Source organism: Cajanus cajan, chromosome 4 (genome assembly GCF_000230855.2).
Source record: "Cajanus cajan strain Asha chromosome 4, NIPB_CcT2T_4, whole genome shotgun sequence".
NCBI classification, from domain to species: Eukaryota; Viridiplantae; Streptophyta; class Magnoliopsida; order Fabales; family Fabaceae; genus Cajanus; species Cajanus cajan.
In genome coordinates, this window is record NC_138520.1 from 73160733 (window position 1) to 73178616 (window position 17884).

General features: G+C 32.4%; 1 long non-coding RNA gene across 1 annotated transcript; it reads left to right on the forward strand.

Moving 5' to 3' along the window:
* Window positions 1-3096: 3096 nt before the first annotated feature.
* LOC114916536 (uncharacterized) lies at window positions 3097-5650 on the forward strand. Its single transcript, XR_003805077.2, has 2 exons — window positions 3097-5380; window positions 5484-5650. It is a non-coding gene; the product is annotated as an uncharacterized LOC114916536 (long non-coding RNA).
* The last annotated feature ends 12234 nt before the right edge of the window (window positions 5651-17884 follow it).

The window sequence follows — 17884 nt, forward strand, 5'->3', positions numbered from 1 at the left end:
TACCGGCCAACATGACAAACATAAATCCTAATCCCTACGGAGCAGCCGAGCCATCAACATTTTTGTTAACGGCCGCCTCGACACTTGCATCTTCATCTCGGCCAATGTCGTCGTCTCGGCCAGTGTTATCTTCGACCTGGGTTAAAATTCCCCGAGTAGGGGCATGGTCGTCAGGCTTTGCCCCGTGAGGGAATTCGACATAACTTATGAACTTTCCACCCAGGAAGTCCCTACGACGTCGAACTCGAATTCGTCCGTAACGTTGCAGAAGTAGAAGGCCTGACGAACGGCAAGTTGAAAGTCAGCGTCATGCTGAGCAAGGATCTTTTCGGTGGCATCGAATTTCAGCTTTGTAGCCGCCTCCTTCAACCGATCAACCTCACCCCCGCCGTAACTGCCTCGGTCTGAAGCTTCTGGACGGCCAACTTCAAGTTGTCCGCTTCTCTTCGGTACGAATCAGCGACCTTCTTCAAGTCCTCAGCTGAAGTGCTGATCCTAGCATTAACAGCCAAGGCCTCCTGCAAATTGCTCTTAGCCTTCTTCAGTCGGCCTTCTAGTCGACCCTCCCTGATTGTCGACCTCATCATTATATGCTTGGCAACCAGCGAGATCCGAGCATCAAACTCACAGAATAGCTTGTACTCGGCCTCCTTAGACATCCCTTCCAAGTACTGAAGCCCACCACTCGAGGTTACATCTAGGCTAACCAGATTCTCTGCCTGAGTAGTGGGCACCAAGAAGTTGGACCCGGCCACCATCGCGAGCATGGTAAAGGCACCGCACCCAGACTGGTCCAAAGTTTGCTACTTCACACGCTTAGTAGACGAGCTTGGACGTTCTGTCTCGGTAACCAGCTCAGCAAATTTCACCCTAGACGAGCTGACTTTCTTCTTCTTTTGCTCGACCGCAAGTATACCTACATCAGTCGGCTTCTCTCTCAAGATCTTCAAAGCGGATCGAAGAGGCGAAACCTTCCCACTCACTTTCGCCTCTTTAGCTCGGTTGGCGAGCATGGCAGTAACATCCATTAGTCCTACAACAAAACGAAGTTTAACATCAATTTAAAACTCTGAAATATAACCGAGGTAGGAAGACATACCTAGCAGTGCTAACTCAAAGTTTGAAGTTTCAAAAATATCCAAAAGGCCTCGGACAGGCAAAACCCTTCGGCAATCTGCCAAGGAAAGCAACAATGTCTTGATCCTCGGCAGGAAGCCCAGACGCGGCCATGGCCTCAAAACGTGTCAGGGTCTTTGTTCAGTAGAAAGGGAACAGCTTCGACCCCTCGCGGTCGAAGAAGCAACTAGTTAAGTCCGACCCCCAGTGGATTTTAAAGAAACCACTCTTAAAACCCTTGTAGGAGGACGTGAACACCCTCAAGAAACCACGCTTCGGCACTCGAGCCAAGGAAACCCATTTGGTCAGCTTGCTCGGACGATAAATGTAATAGTAGAGGAATGACAGAGGTCGAGGAGTGATACCCAGGCAAAGGCATAAGTTTCTGAAGGCTTGCATCGCTGCCCAAGCGTTTGGATGTAGTTAGGTCGGTGCCACATTTAGGGTTTGGAGCACTCCCATCTGAAAATCATCGAAAGGCAGCTTTATGCCCAAATCTTGGAACCAACACATGTCAGCGTTGAAGAAGTAGCTCTCCTCGGCTCCACGGTCCAAGAACACAAAATCGGTGTTCGGGCCCTCGTTGTTGCACGCCTCGGCGATCAAAGGCAACTCACCCTCCCCACTCCCGAAACACTTCTCCAACTTCACGAACTTGTCTAGCAAACCTTGATCCGAGAAGGAGGAAAAGTAGATACCGACTTCCCCATCTACCCACTCGTACTCAGGCATCTCCACTGTCCCATAATCGATCTTGGCTCGAGACACCGCGTGACCCCACACCTCGTCGTTCGCCGCATCGTCGCGACCCGCACCTTTGCCGCTTACCCTAACTTGATCGGCCCTGTCATCCCTCGCCACCGAGAACACACCGAACCCCTCATCTCCACGGACCGCTACGGTCACGGGGGGAGGTAGCACCTCCACTACCTCGTCCCCATCGTCTTCTTGATCGGCGAAGTCCGAAGGAAAGACGACTTCGCAATGCAAGGACGACAACCTTGACACCTCGCTCGAGCCCAATCCCTCTCCCGTAGGCGAAGACCCCGACGCCTCTGACGATGTCTAACTCCTAGCCGAGGAATACCCACTACCCATCTAGTACTAGGGCAAAGCAATAGAAATTCTCACCTTACTCAATTGCCTCGGTTGTCTCGGTCGTTCTCTGATGAACAATGAATCAAAAATTTTACAGCGTGTAAAAGTCTCAAACACTCCACCTATTTATAGGCAAGGGTAAATGAGAAGGTGAAAAGACACCTCGGATCTCCAGCCGTTGGATCCCAATCGTTGAACGGTCCAGATCTCACGACCGTTAGACTTTCAACCGCTCTCACCACGTGCCGCGTGACGTCATATATGATATGCTCGGCCAAGTGTACTCAACAAAGGCCTATGGTGTGTAGCATGACATCATCCTTGCCATAACCAGTCATTAGTTCTTAGCAAATACCCGACCCCCTCTAACAGCACACCTGTTTCTACGATTAGACAACACGCTTGGAGGGACTCGGAGTTTTGCCATGGTTGGCTGAAGCTTACTTTAATAATCGCCTTCGTCCTCATAGTCCTCGACACTGTGGGGGCTATATACCGGATGGCTGACCAGGCCGAAAACATTAGTATGACCGACCAGACTGAACCAACCTAGTGCAACCGACCCGGCCGACCCGGTCGTATTGGGGTCGGCCAATTAGGTTCTCATACTCGAGGACACGGAGTTAAGCCAGGTGAATTAGGACGAGATTAATTTACTTGATACACCTGTTTATCCCCCTAATTTTCCGAGAGTCATTCCCTAATCACGGCCCAACAACAACTAGTATAAATAGACCTTCAACGAGGTACGTAACTAACTTTGAACTACCGCATTTATTACACCGATCACTTTCTTGAACGTTAGAGTGTCGTTGCAGGCACTCCCCCCTTTTCGGACTACACAGAGCGAAATGAAAAATTACCCGAGGTGCTATGGGCCTACAGATGACTTTATTTTATTTCTCTGCTCACCTTCCACATTAAGGAAAGGTTTTTACCTTAAATATCTTTAGATGTCTTTATTTTATTTCTCTACTCACCGCAAAATATGTTATGATAATTTTGTTTTGTTTCAATATTTTTTTATAAATATAACTCAATTTCGCCGAGTCAACCCTATAATAAGTAAAATAATATCTTCATAGTTCATAATTTCATATAAAAAGTGAAAATCGAATCCGAGTTCATGATTAAGAAAACAAATTACTCCAGTTTTCTATGCACTTTGACACTTTGTTACTGGTGCTTATATAAACAGCGTCAATCTGCTTGATATATATGTTGGTAGTTGAGATTGTACAAGTAATTAAGTTGCGAGAGAGATGTGAAGTAAGTAGTTTACACTTATCACTGTGCGTACGTGTGTTGGTGGAAGAATGGTTGTTGGAGTGAATAAAACCTTGCGAGTGAATTTAAATAGCCATCATAATAAATAATAATTAGGAAAATTCGGACTCTTACGTGAATTAGTGATAATGTTAAAATAATATATATAAATAAAAAAAAACAACATTCGTCTCATAAATTGATTTACTAAGATTGTGTTTGGTTGAAAGTCGTATTCTAAAAATCTATACTAATATATAAAAAAGATATCATTTTTGGCTAACTACCTTGATCTCTACTTTTTTTTACCATTATATCCTTTTAATTTAAAAAATTAGAAAAAAATATTTTTTAATCAAATTTAAGAATTTCAAACTAATAAATCTATGAGGAGGGTTCAAACGACACCGGTGTAACTTTTACTAAGTGTTACACCGCTCAATAATTTTATATTAAATGTGAATTTTGTAAATCCAACCGTTAGATGGAAAGTTCATATCTCTTAGATCATATATGTCAAATTTTGTTAAAATTGAACAACAACTTGAAGGTAATCAAAGTGTTCATATTTTAGTATATTTTGAAATGTATATATTACGTCAATTTTGTTTTATGAGAATGAAGTATCAAATCATCTTATATTAATATAAAATTTGATATATATGATCTAAGAGATATGAACTTTCAATCTAACGGTTGGATTTACAAAATTCACATTTAATATAAAGTTATTGAACGGTGTAACACTTAGTTAAAGTTACACCGGTGTCATTTGAACCCTCCTCTAAATCTATACTAATATATAAAAGGAATACTACTTTCAATAATTATTTTTATTTTTATTTTTATATGAACTATTTTATCCTTTATTTATTTGTCAATAACTACTTTTTTTATGAATAACATTTTATTTTATTTTTTTTTATTATTTTTTTTTTTTAAAATATAATACAGGCACGAAGTGCCTTTTTCTTGCTAGTAATTGTAATGCAAGAATTATTATAACCATGTACACCTTGCATCGAAATTAAAATCTCTTACTCTATAACTCTATCTATAAATTGTGTGATGTTAAACAATTCATAAGCCACAGCCAGCCATCGAAAGCTATACCTTTAGATATCTCTTTAACTTATTCACCATATTCCGATTATTTTTGTGGCTTTCAGTCTCTTGAGGATTATGTGATATGCAATGGTGATCCCTTCTAGTGTATCAAACAATTTGTATTCCAGAGGACCAGGTTTATGAGCATGGAAAGTTTTCGTTGTAGTTTTATGATGAAATGATCGTTGATAATCTGTTCATGTCTTTTTAGTCTCTCTTTTTTTATATACATTTTTTATGAGTATACTCTTCTAGGGATACAATCTTAATTTTTTAGAAACACAGACAGTATGTTTTTCCCAACGGCCAGGTTTTGAGAACTATCTTCCCCTAAACCCAACTCGTGTAGCTATGTTCTTGTTTATTGCATCATATAAATAAAAGAATTATTGAAGCATATATCATTCATATTTTATTATGTTATATATCTTTGATAAGTTGGAAATTATCATATATTCATAAGCTTTCGTGAAATCCCACACAATCTTCTTTCTTTTTTAACATTTACGTACGGTAATCTCCTTTACAGACCCTTTATATATAGTCTTGCGAAACCTGAATAATAACCACTCGATTTGCTCTGTAATTTACTAGCTTCTCCAAAAAGCCCTACCAAACATTTGTTATGGGAGTATTTGATACACTAGTATGGATCACTTTTGTGAGTCACATCACAAAGCATGGTGTTATTATTGTGTTAATTGGTAGTTGGAGAGGGAGTTAATCACTTGCAGTTGGAAAAAGCTTTTGTAAGAAAAGGAAGACAACAGAACCAACATCTAAGAAAAAGCAGGTATCTTTCAGAAATACAATATTTTGTTACGTATTCGAATGCATAGATGGAAGGACTAATTTACGTAGTGGTTAAGCACTAATTTACATCTTTCTTTTTTCAGGAGGTGGATGTAAGAAAGATACAACAGAGGCCAGACCATATCATATATCACTCGCACTAAAATATATGTACAGGGGATTTTCTTACAGAGAAAATCCATCTAGATTTATTTTATGTAATAATTTATATTTTATATTAAATTTTAATGATTCAATTATTTAATTAAAAGTTTTTAATATATATATATATATATCAAGTCTATAAATTTTTTAAAATTTTAAAAATTATTCTATACTTTGTGTTAGAGCATCTATAATGGGAGTTGCTTATAAGCAACTTCCAACCACTTTAAATGGGTCCCACTGTGCCACGTCACTCATAAGCAACTCATACTATATTTTTACAACTTTTGCTCCAATAGAAATTGCTTATAAGCACCTCAACTTTTTTACAACTCATATTACACTTTTTGACACCTCAATTTTTTTACAACTCATATTTCAATAATAAAAGAAATTACATAATAAAAAATATATCAAAAATTTTAATAATAAAAAGAAATTACATAATAAAAAAATACAAAAAATTACAATAATAAAAATAAATTTATTAATAAAAAGAAATACCAAAAATTACAATAATAAAAAAAATTACACAATAAAACTAGTCTAATTTACATAAATTAAAATCACAATAATATTTAATCTCCTAATTTGGGCCTAATAAAATTACAAGTCAATTCATAATCTTTGAGCTGCTTCTTAGTCATTCCAGATGTGTCCTTCATGAGAATTTCATACATTGCACTAATGTTTAGCTGTTTCCTTCACTTCAGCCAATTTCTTTACTGCAGCACTTCTTTATTACATTTATAACTTGTTGATTGTATATGTACACCTTACCTAATATTGACAATTAATACCTAACATTGTTTGTGTATGAAATTATATTATTAAAGAAATATTTATTTTATGTATATTTACAATTACAGTGAAGTATTAATACCATTATTATTAAAAAAATATTAAATGAACTATTAAAATTAGTCTAATAAAAAGAATTGGAATAATAAGTATTCACTCTTAAGTTTAAACTCTAATATTGAAATGGTATTGTAATTCTAATAGATAAAAAGAATTATTTTGAGTAATTAATTATTAATTTATTAGAAATTAAATTAATGTAAATTTTACACTTCTTTATGAATTAATTATACCCGAAAAAAAAAAGCTTAACAAAATCATCTATCTTATATATATAATCTAAAAAAAATGCTATTCTAAATAAGTGAATTTGTTTGTGCATTTTTTTAAGCACGAGTTTGGGGCTATATTCGTTTTTGTGCGGTGAGCATTGACGCACGCGCCAATAGGCAAGAAAGAGTGCCCTCGCCGCACGCAGAGGGGTTCTGGGTCGCACGCGGAGGTGGTCTGGGCTGAGGGGTCGCGCGCGGAGGGGCACGCGGAGGGGTTCTGGGTCGCACGCGGAGGGGTTCTGGGCGGGGGGTTCTGGGTCGCACGCGGGGGGTTCTGGCGCTCGCGGTGGTTGCGGTGGTTCTGGCTACCGTTCTGGTCACGCGGTGGTCGTCGGCTGCCGTTCTGGTCATGCGCGGAGGGTGTCGGAGGAGACGAAAATGAGCTAAGCACATTCTTTTCAATTTTTTTTATTTTCTTAAATCTGAACCATTTTCCAGGTAGATGCATTTTAGCCAATCAGATTTCTCTCCTCAATGCTAAGCAACGTACCTTGTACAAGCAACACTGAAAATTTTTTAAGCAATTCAAGTGCCATGTAGGATCACTCCAACGGGAGTTTCCTATAAGAACTGTTGCTTAACAATAAGCAACCCACTAAGCACCTCCCATTGGAGGTGCTCTTAGTCAAGTAGCCTCGTGTAACTTAAGAGGGGGGGTGAATTAAGTTATTTAATTTTTCTTCTCTTTATAAGTTTTTCTAACTTCTTTCTTATAAAATCAATATCATAAACAAATTGTATGTAATGATGCAAAAACTTCACAACAAAATTAAAAGTATAGGGAAAGAGAATTGCAAACTTGATTTTATACTGGTTCGGCCAACCTTGCCTACATCCAGTCCTCAAGTCTCCCACTTGAGATTTTTCACTATGCTTGTAACTTTTACAAGACTTAAATTCTCCAACACCTAGGAATTCCCTTTTCTTGTGTTGAGAATCACAGACCACCAAGGAGAACAACACTTTCTCCTTTACAGATCAATAGATGAGATGAATGAAGTAGAACAACTCTCTTTGAAGAGTGGATTTTACACTTTGTTGATCTAGTAGAACTCTTTAGATAATATTTGCAAATGATTTTGGCCAAGTGATTATAAAGATAATTTTTCACAATTGAGTTCGTAACCTTTTTCTGAAAAATTATTGGTATTTATAGATGATTGTTTCATAGGTCATGACTTTTCATGAAGAGTTGTGACTTTCTAAAATTTTTCAGAAAATAGGCTCTGGTAATCGATTACAAGAATTGGTAATCGATTACAACGGTTTAATTTCAAACAGTTTGGAACGTTGTAAACTTTAAATTCAAATTTTGAATTTTTTATCTTCTGGTAATCGATTACAGGGAATGGGTAATCGATTACCAGAGCACGTTTTAATAAGTGAATTTTGAACATATGAGTTTCATCCTCTGGTAATCGATTACATGTACCGGTAATCGATTACCAGACTGTTAAAACTTAAGATATAAAAAAACTTCTATTTTCAAAACCTTTTTAAAAAATTATATTTGGGTTTTCTTTGAAATTCTTTATTTTAAATGGCCAAGAACCTTATGCAATATTTCTAAAGATTTCTTTTTACATATAAAGCTAGGTTGACAAGACTTATCGAAAATACATTGAGATTTTTGTTTTTGATCACCTTGCTTTAACTTGACTTCTTGTTTTCTACAATTGTTTTGGCATCATCAAAATCTTTTACATACGTTCTTCCACACTTTGTTTCATTAATTTAAATTGATAGGCAATCATAAAATATTTTATACATTAATTTGAATTAATGAAATAGAGTATTAAATAATTTTTAAATTTTTAAAAAATTTATAGATTTAATGTATATATTAAAAACTTTTAATTTAATGATTAGATCATTAAAATTTTATGTAAACTAAATTTTGAGTAGAATAAATCTAAATAGACATACTCTTAGAATAACTCTAAATAGACTTATATATATGTGTGTGTGTGAGAGAGAGAGAGAGAGAAAGAGAGAAAGAGAACGGATCCACTTACTCTAAAAGTAAGTCTTGGTAAACTTATTTCACTTAATAACTAATGTTTTATATCAAATTTTAATGGTTCAGTCGTTGAATTAAAAGTTCTTAATGTATAGATCAAGTTTGCAAATTTTATGATTATCCATCAATTTGAATTAATGAAATAAAGTATCAAATAGTTTTCAAGTTTTTTTAAAAAATTTATAGACGATGATGGAAACCTTAGGAAAAACTTGATTGATATAGTTTCTCCTTAAAACTTCTTGAATAGATCTTTAACTTTTTGGTTTCTTAGGTAACGCCACACTCTTGAAGTGTGATAAGTCTATTCAAATTTTCACCATACTCAAGAAAAGGATAAGAGAAAAAGAAGAATTTCAAAGAGAGAAATAAGCTTTGAAAGAGAATTTGGAGAAGAATTTCATCCAAATCATGTATAATACTCAAAACTAGTACAAAATGGGTTAAAACTACAATATATAGAGTTTAGTTGACTTATAGTGCAAGCTAGACTAACCATGATTAAGTGTAATCATGATTAATTATCTTGTACTTAAGCTAACAAACTCTAATTTTTATAAGTCTAGTTAATTATCTAGAAACTTATGGAACAAATTAAGTTAATCCTACTTTAAGAATAACCTAAGTTAGCTTAAGTTAACTCCATCTAACTAACCTAATCATTACAACTACTAAACTAATGATTACTTTTAACAAGTTGTTGAGATGTCATTATCAAAGCTATGTGACTTAATTTATAACTTGGATGGCAAGCTTGACTTAGTTTGGACGTCCAAACTACTTGCATAAGTAAGTGGACGTCCAAACCTGTGGGACAAAGAGATTTGGATCATCCAAACCCAAATAAGTCTAACAAAATTTAGCTAATTACACCTCCCCTAATCTATTAATTATATGATCAAGTAAAAATAATCCAAGGACATAATTACCTACACTACTTGACCCAAAATACAAGGTCAAAATAAAAGAAAATATTTACAAGAAAAATATGCAAAAAGAAGAATGAACCATGAAATAAGCTTATAGCTCAACAGAAGCATAAGTCTTTTACATTTACCTTGAACTCACTCTTCCTACATTTTTCTTAACATTGTTCTTGCCAAAGGTCCTATGGCCTTCAAGAATGGTGTTCCATCATTTGATTTATATATTAATAATTTTTAATTTAACAGTTAAATCATTAAAATTTGATGTATAATATGAATTATTATAACGAAATATATCAAGATAAACTTACTCTTAAAATAAGTAGATCTCATATATATATATATATATATATATATAATTGTTAGCATATTCTTACATATGTCTTAATTAGAATATATTAGTAACTTATATCAAAATTTAAAAATAAAATCACTCTTTTTTTTATTTAATTAGTTTGAATAAAAGTTATTATAATAATTTAAATTTTATTTTTTTAAAAAAAATATTTTCTCACTTCTATTAAATTCATTTTTCAACTCATTTCTCTCTCCTCCCCTCATCTCTCATCTCTCACTGTATCCGTCTTTTCCTTTTCGGATTAGGATCACCGCAGTTAAGAAAAAAAAAATGTAAAGTTGCATCCAATGGATGAATGAAATTTTAAAATGTATTTTTAAATTAAAATTATATAAAAATAATATTGTTTTTTGCCTACATTTTGTGCAGTTGTTTATACAACCGTAAAGAGACCTGATCCTTTCTTTTCCAACTGAATCCTCTTATTCATGTTTTTGTCAAAAACTCAGAATCGAGTGAAAGGAGAATTGGGCTAATGGTATCACTCAATTTTTTTTTTTTTGTAAACAACAAAGAAACAACTTATATGATGAAATGGTATAAGGGGCACCAATCTCAAATACAAGGTTGAGGAGGGAGGGGAGGACACAATAAATTTGGGCCTAATTTGAATTATCCAAATTAGCCTCCAACTCAGAATTCTAAAATCTAAAATTTGCGTTCCATATTATTTACATAATAATTTGAATTATTCTCGTTATGATAGTATTATTTTTTTATTGTTATTTCTCTTGGTCATATTACTTGGTTTTACTAACCGTGTGATAGTCATGTTGAGTTTTACGCATATTTCAGCGTTATTATTTGTATGAGCAGAGTTGAGGCATTTTATGTCTCTATTAAAAATAAAAAAAATTAAATAAAAGTATATTAATTTAATTAGTGTTTTAATTAATTTCTTAATTTTAAATTTTTAAATTTAATAAATAAAAAAATATTTTAAATTTTTTTAAAATAGAAGGGTAAAATAATCAATAGATAATATGAAAATTAGGATAATTATTGAAAAAAGTATCCTTTTTATATATTAGTATAGATATAAAAAATCAATAAATGATGCGTTAATATGAGAAAATTGGGTCCTACAGTTTATATTTTGACTTATTTTAATGTTTTTCGACCAAATTGTTTTCTGTGCCTTTAGCAACACTACATTCCATGACTGCTACCGGTGTTGGTTGAGAAAAGGCAATTTATTTATTTAAGAGGGAGACAGATGAAGGGAGAAGAGAAAAATGAGATGGGAGAGAATTTAATAGGAGAGAGAAATTTTTTTTTTATTTTTTAAAAATAAATTTTAAATTATTATAAGAATCTTTTCTAATCAAAAAAAGTGAGGAATGTTTTTTTCTTAAAATTTTAGTATAAGCTGTTAACATACTCCAATTAAAAAATAGGTGATAATATGTTAATAATCTCATGTATATGAATATATATAATAAAAAAGGATTCACTTATTTCAAGAATAGATTTATATTGACTTATTCTACTAAATAATTCATATTTTACATCAATTTCTTATAATTCAATTGTTAAATTAAAAGTTCTTAATAAATAAATTAAGTCTGTAAATTTTTAGAAAAATTGAACATTATTTGATATTTCAATATATAAATTCAAATTAGTGTATTAAATGCTTTTGTAATTAAATTTAAAGGATACTGATAAGATCATAAATTTATTTATACATATCTAAGATAATAATATTATAATAATTATTATGTATACATATCAAATTAATTTATCTTTTATTCATAATTTATTTAAAAAAAATAAAAAAGAAAATTACTTATAACTTTGAAGGAGAATGAATTGAGAGAAAAAATGTATTAATTTTGAAATAAATTAAGTTTTAATGAGTATTGGTAAGTGTCATTTTTACTTAAAGGATTTATCTTTTTTTTACATTTATTTAACTAGTTTTAAAAGGAAATATAGTTTTAAAGTTCCAAAATACTGTGAAAATAAAATTAAAAAAAAAAAAAAAAAAAAAAAGATGTGTAAATTACTTAGTTTTGAAGAGATAATGAACTTTTTTTCTCTACGGAATTCATGAATTTCCAAGACCTCCAAAAATTTATAAAACTGCTTAGTGATTTGGAATTCGCTCAACAAATTAAAAAAAAAAACAGAAAAACAAAAAAAAAAAGCCCTACCATGATTTGGCTCAGCCAAATAGAAGGGCTAAGCGAATTTAAGCTAAAGAGGAAAGGAGTGCAACAAAAAAATCCACCCAACCAAATTAAAAGAGCGTAGCATATTTGGCCCAAAAGCAAGAAATTTTCATTTTAGAAAGGACTTAACAAATTGGAAAAGGCTCAGGGAATTGAGTTTCCTTCATCGTGAAGAATTCAAAATTTGCCCAATCATTTGGAAATGACTTAGCAGAATGAACGGTACTGTGGACACATTGTCAAGCACGCTTAAGCGTGTTAATCTTATTTTTTAAGTGAGTCAACACGAAATAAAAACTCATTTCAAACATCATAAAATTAAGACGTGAGAGAATAGAAAGACACTTAATATATATATATATATATATATATATATATATATATAAAGAGAATTATAATAACATCGATATAACTTTTACTAAGTATTACATTACTCAATAATTTCATATTAAATATGAATTTTATAAATTCAACCGTTAGATTGAAAGTTCATATCACTTTATATGTTTATATCAAATTTTGTTAAAATTGAACAATTTAAAGGCAATTGAAATGTTCATATTTTAGTATATTTTGAAATGTATATATTACGTCAATTTTATTTTATAAAAATGAAATATCAAATCATCTTGGATTAATATAAAATTTTGTGTATATATATATATATATATAGAGGAGGGTTCAAACGACACCGGTGTAACTTTTACTAAGTGTTACACCGCTCAATAACTTTATATTAAATGTGAATTTTAAAAGTCCAACCGTTAGATTGAAAGTTCATATATCTTAGATCATATATACCAAATTTTGTTAAAATTGAACAACAACTTGAAGGTAATCAAAGTGTTCATATTTTAGTATATTTTGAAATGTATATATTACGTTAATTTTATTTTATGAGAATGAAGTATCAAATCATCTTAGATTAATGTAAAATTTGGTATATATGATCTAAGAGATATGAACTTTCAATCTAACGGTTGGATTTTTAAAATTCACATTTAATATAAAGTTATTGAGTGGTGTAACACTTAGTAAAAGTTACACCGGTGTCGTTTGAACCCTCCTCATATATATATATATATATATATATATATGTGTGTGTGTGTGTGTGTGTGTGTGTGTGTGTGTGTGTGTGTGTGAGTTAATCATCTATACACTGTCAGTGTAAAGTTTTTTACACTGGCAACCAATCATATCTTTTAAATTATTTTATTTTATTATTATTTCATTAAATAAGCCATTGACATGACACTATTAAAAGATATGATTGGTTGTCAGTGTAAAAAAACTTTATATTGACAGTGTATAGGTGATTAACTATATATATATATATATATATATATATATATATATATAACTATATATATATATGAGGAGGTTATAATAATACTAGTTGTTAGCACAAAAAAAGGTAATTTGGGAATGCTCGAAATGCGAGGCTCTCGAGATCGTGGGTGATCAAAAAATAGTATAAGAGAAGTTCTAGAAATGAAAACATACGAAGCACAAGGAGAATCAGGAAATACTCAAATACATCTTTTGTGAAGCACTCAAAATCCTTGAAGCTGCCACCCACGAAAAGGCTTCACAGTTTCGCAACCTCTCGAAGTACAGGAAGAATCAGGAAACACTCAAGTATATTTTTCATGAATATTACTCGAAATCTCAGGGATCCGGACATTCATGAGCATACTTTGCAACCTCTCAAAATGAAGAACTTAGGGCAGACACGATTAAGGGAGGTCGAAGTAAATCGAAGAGATAAGTATCAAACTGTTGAGCGGTTTGGGGGGTTATAAGCGGTTCTGGAATTTACTAAAAGACATGCATGAAGTGACCCACGATGTGGAGGTTCAAAACGGTTACATATTCGTGACACGCTAGATACAGTTATTTATGATCCCTCAAATCTCTATAAATTGACGAGTCATGCTCGTAGAAAAGGGTCAGAAATCTCACACACAACACCTCACACACACTTTTCGCCTGCGCATATGGCTCGCGTGCACAAGAAGGCTGGGTACAATTTCTCGACCACCATTTCTTTTTCCTTTTTAGCGTAGCATAGCATAGCTTAGTGTAGCGTAGTGTAGTCTTCTGAATCCTTTTCATTATCCTTACGAATTGTAATTCTGTTAACATCGAATGAAGGATATGATTTCTGCAGTCAATATACATGTTGTTTATTCGATGCACATCAACGTTCACATGCATCAAATTGATTGTATGATTAGCATAGATATTCTGTTATGCTAAAATTGCACCCTAATTAATTAACTCCATATGTTGTTTGTATGATTCATCACTGACAAGTCGCGAAATCTGTTGTGTCACACACGCCTAAAATTGAAATCGTGCTAGTTCGAATAAAAAGAAACTACAAACGAAATTCTCCACAAACACTAGTGTAACTTTTACTAAGCATTACACTGCTCGATAACTTTATATTAAATGTGAATTTTGTAAATTCAACTATTAGATTGAAAGTTCTATACTCTTAGATCACAAAATTTTATATTAATTCAAAATGATTTAATACTTTATTCTTGTAAAACAAAATTAACGTAATATATACATTTCAAAATATACTAAAATATGAACACTTTGATTACTTTCAAGTTGTTGTTCAATTTTAATAAATTTTGACATAAACATATAAAATAATATGAACTTTCGATCTAAACATTGGATTTATGAAATTTATATTTAATATAAAGTTATTGAGTTGTGTGATACTTAATAAAAGTTATACTAGTGTTATTATAATCCTTCTCTTTCTCTCTTTATCTATATATATATATATATATATATATATATATATATATATATATATATATATATATATATATATATATATATATATATATATATATATTAGGGGGATTTGAAAGAATATATAGAGTGAATAGAATTAGCCATCATGGAGTTCTTGAAAATCTGTCGATGTTTTTTTGTGAGATTTCATAAGTCATGAGTGGTTAATTCACTAGTTGTTGGGAATTAATGTGGTTATTTTACTCCATGCAATTCTTCATGTTTTTATTTAATTAGTTATTGTTCTTTTTCTCTTGTTGTGTGTGTTTGGCTTGGTCACCATCTATATTATCTCATAGAATTATTTGAGATTAAAAAATCATTTTGAAACTACAATTTAAAGAATAAAATGAATAACGCTTATTACTTGGAATAACATAAGTTTTATTAGTCAAATTTTAGGCCTCCGAGCTTAATGCAGATTATTTAATAAACTTTGTTAAGGAATTGAGATTTTTCTTAAAAAATCAATAATTTCTCACCTAAGAGATTATGGTTAAAATATTTTTTTTGGTTATTCTATTAACTTAATAATTACTAAAATTGAACAATAATTAGAAAGGATGCATGTGAGGAATGTCAATAAAATCAACCTAGCATCTCTTATTATAAATTTTCTATTATTTATTTTTAATTTTTCTTCTTATTTTTGTAATCCTAAAATACGTTTTTTTATTATTTTTATGTGTCCTTCAAACAATCTTTCTTTATATTTTTTCTAATTAACATTAAATTAGATTAATTAATCATAGTACAAGTCTATGTAAATTTGATATTTGAACTTCTAACCACTTTATTACTTGTGACAATTGGTACATTTGCCTTAACAAATCATAATAAAATTGATATAATTATATTTTGAATTTTTATAGTAAATCAAAATACATGGAGAAAAAAAAAACTTTTTGTACTATTTTTTAATTTATTTATATCATTCTTCTTTTCTTGTTTTACTTTTTATCATTTTTTATAGTTTTTTATTTACGCAAGACAAAATTAGTATTTAGATAAAGAGAGATTGTGGAATAATTGATTGAATAAGTAACCTAATAGTCTAGCCAAGTCATACAACTGGATGAATTTTAAAAGTTAAGAGTTTTTTTTTTCTCTCCAGAAGTACAATGAAGAAATTTAAACATAATATTTTGTGCACACTATCTCAACCAGCACCACTAGCTAGTTCACGTGTGTTCAGAAAACTGTTAGAAACACATTAAACAAAAATTCAACGCCAATGATACGATTTTCCCTTTCCCGAATAATTGTTTGCAGCATTCCAAATTGGTTCAAAACATGTCCTAAAACATTGTCAATACCAGCTTCCCAAAACATTGTCCACTGGATAGGTAGCCAATGGATGTCAATATGCAATAGGAAAAAAATTGGTAGAGAATTTACGGCTCTCATACTTTTGTAATCCCCGTGGCACCTGTTAGAATAGTGGATTAAGCCTAACTCAACCCTACAAAACCGGCTTGTAAGGTGAGGGTTGCTCTCCACTTATATACTATTTAATTGTCTAATCTCTAGTCGATGTGGGACTTGGGTTTTTCCCAATACACCCCCCTCACGTCCAGCACTATTGGGCTTGGTACGTGGATAAATGGTAGGTGACCCTTTTTAATGATCTAGGATTGGCGGGACTTGAATACACCCCCTCATGTCCATGGTGCATGTAGCAATGAATGGTAGGTGGGACTTGAATACACCCCCTCATGTCCATGGTGCATGTAGCAATGAATGGTAGGTGGCCCTTTTCTAATTGACGGGACTTGAAATACACCTCCTCATGCCCATGGTGCATGTATCAATGAATGGTGGGTGGCCCATTTTTAAAGTGGATCTAAATGGCTCTGATACCATGTTAGAATAGTGGATTAAGCCTAACTCAACCCTACAAAACCGGCTTGTAAGGTGAGGGTTGCTCTCCACTTATATACTATTTAATTGCCTAATCTCTAGTCGATGTGGGACTTGGGTTTTTCCCAATAAAATATCAATTTTAATATAATTGTTTAATGATAATAAATTAATTATTTATAATTTATTACTTAATTAAAAACTTTTCTGACTAATAAATAATTACCAGTAAAAATATATATTAAAAGAAAAACGACAGCACCCAACACTTTCTACGAACAATTCTTGTATGCACACAGACGTAGCTACAATTTTTTTAACAATGAGACAATGCTTGTAAAGATCCTTACTCGTTAATGTTATCGGCATGTAATGAATTAAGGCTATCTTGCATTGTGTCCAACATTTAATGTTGTGTTTTCATCATCGAAAGTGATTGTTGACAATGTCTCTTCTTTCTCTTTGGACATGTCCCTACAATGTGACTATAATTAAAGACCACAACGCTGAAAACTAAATGGAAACCCTCATGCTCCACGTTAAACTGGTGATTTATGAACTAAAAGTGCCCTACAACAAGAAGGCTTTAGTTGATTTCCAAACACATTCTTGCAAACCATCACCTATCTACATTCATAGTCACCAAATCCACTTTCATTGGTCTCTCATCGCTAATGCCAACACTAATTGAACATTTTTGTCCTACCATGCCCTAACAAGGAAACCTTTTCCAAATTAATGTGCTATTATTTTTTGCATCTAGAGAGAAACAAAATTTAGAGTCCATGGCCTTTCAGTAAGATAGTGATCACAGATCGTGTTTGGGACACCACTAATGAATTTTTCTTGATCCATTGCAAGATCAAACTTAACCACATGAAGATCCCACGTCCAAAACGTTTACCATATCTATGTTGCTAGAGATTTCTAAATTTACTTTAGTCTATCTCTCATGATGAGGACCCAATGTTTTTCCTAAGCAGGTTGATGATCATTATATATCGTCATGGCATCCATAAGTCCTACAAGATGTTTTCACTTTTCATATATAA